We start from the raw sequence: 2,270 nt of genomic DNA, 5'->3' as shown, positions 1-2,270 counted from the left end.
ACTCACTAAGATGTGAAGACAATCATTTCATATTTTCATTATCTGAACTCTCTACCTTATGTACTAGATTAATGTTAATATGTACTAGAACATTGGATTTGATAGATAAATGCCTGCCTTTGAATACCACCTCTGTAACCAACCCATATTTGTCTGTTAATTGTGTTATAAGTATGAATGTCACTTTGTAAACTATTGTGATCTATAAATGGAATGACAGTATATAAAATGTCTAAATAAATAAATATACCAAGGGTCACAAAGAGAACAATAGGATTTGAACCTTTGCTTCCTTGGTTTATAGCCTGCTGTTCTAACCACTAGGCTATTCCTCCCCATACAGAAGACCTCTCCCTCAACGAAGGAAGCGTTATTGTAGTAATTTTAAAAAGCCATTTATGCCCATAAAGTGCACTTACATGTGAATATCCTATGGACAATTCAATGGCATATCTTGTAGTATTTTTCAAAAGCCCACTTACACGGGTAAAGCAATTTTACATGTGTATAACCCAATTTTAAGCATGTAAATGCTTTTTAAAATCAAGCCTATATTTTTCTGTGTAATTAAGTGCCAAGAGATTATATAGCCAAGGAATGGCAAACTGGACTTTTTGAACAGGCATTTGCCCAATTTCATAAACAGATGGTTTTCACGAAGATGCTGGAGGACAGTTCGTACTTTGATGCAATGAGTGTCGAGGTCTTTGGAAAAGACTAGGATATCGTCCAGATAAGCCATGACTTTGGTGTACAATAGATCTCTAAAAAGTTCGTTCATCATTCATTGTTATACTGCGGATGTGTTACAGAGGCCAGAGGGCATCACCAAGTATTCGTAGTGACCATCCCTAATGTTAAAGGATTCTCACCAGGTTATATGCCCCGCATAAATCCAGCTTCATGAAGATGGAGGCACCTTGAAGGTGGTCGAACAATTCAGAAATCAGTGGTAAGGGATATTTATCCTTACGAGTGGTGGCATTTAGGCCGAGGTAGTCAATACACGGCCTAATTGACCTATCTTTCTTGGTCACAAAAAAGAATCCTGCCCCAGCGGGTGATGTAGATTGGAGAATAAATCCTTTTTCAAGATTTTCCTGAATATATTCCTGAATATATTCCTGAATATATTCAGGAGGCGTTATTCCAGGAAGGAGATCGATTGGACAATCAAACCTTCGGAGAGGCAGAAGGAGGTCGGCCTTCTGTTTAGAGAACACGTCCTTATAGGCAGCATATGGAGCATGTACGCCAGAGGACATAGTAGCCAGGGGAACCACAGGAGATGGAATCACTTTCTGGAGGACTGATGGCAAGTGGGACCCCACTCTACCAGTTGCAATGAGGCCCAGTTGAATTGAGGAGAATGCTTCTGTAGCCAGGGGAGCCCAAGCACTATAGGATGGAAAGACTTATCCAATACTAGTAATTCGAGTTCCTCGATATGTAAAGCCCCAGTACGTAACTGGACAGGTTCCGTAGTCAAGGAGATTCAGCCGGGTAGCAGCTCGCCGTAGATAGAAGCAATGCATAATGACGTATCGAGCGAACGGGTTTTTATACCCAAAAGCTGCACAAGGTCTTTAAGGATAAAATTACCTCCTGCTCCGGAATCTACCAGAGCAAGAACTAGGAAGGCCCGGGAGTCCCAGATTAGCGTAACCAGTACTGATAATTGAGGGGCCGGAAAGGTTGCACCCAAGTTCAGGACCCCTACTGAACTCGGGCCAAGGAGTTTCCTGGACAGATAGGGCAAGTCTGTAGATGGTTGCCAGGTGCTCCGCATTACAGACACAGGCAGGTTTGTCTCCGCCGGAGGTGCTCTTCTGATGTCAGCTGCCTGCTACCCAATTGCTTAGGTTCTTCCGCCTTGACCACGCTAGTGTCGCTGTAGGATGCAGGGTTGTTAACTGGTGGTGAGCGGGAGTGAACCCGCAAAGGCTTCTTGGGCATCTAACTCTCCCGGTGACTCTCTTGAAGACGATGGTCGATTCGACCTGCCAAATCTATAAGGTCCTCCAGAGAGGAAGGGAGATCCTGTGCAGCCAACTCATCTTTTAACTGTGGAGAGAGTCCATTCAGGTAGATAGCTCGGAGGCAGTCTTCCTGCTAAGGGAGCTCGTTAGCCAAAGTTCGAAACTAAATGATATAATCAAAAAGACTTCTTTGTCCTTGACGGAGGTGTAGTAAGCTGGTGCTTGCCACGGCATGTTGCCCAGGATCATCAAAGGTCCGTCTGAAAACAACCACAATCTGAGCCAGCTCCT

The sequence above is a fragment of the Rhinatrema bivittatum genome, chromosome 3 (assembly GCF_901001135.1).
Source record: "Rhinatrema bivittatum chromosome 3, aRhiBiv1.1, whole genome shotgun sequence".
In the NCBI taxonomy this organism is placed as follows: domain Eukaryota; kingdom Metazoa; phylum Chordata; class Amphibia; order Gymnophiona; family Rhinatrematidae; genus Rhinatrema; species Rhinatrema bivittatum.
Note: the sequence above shows the minus strand (reverse complement) of the source record.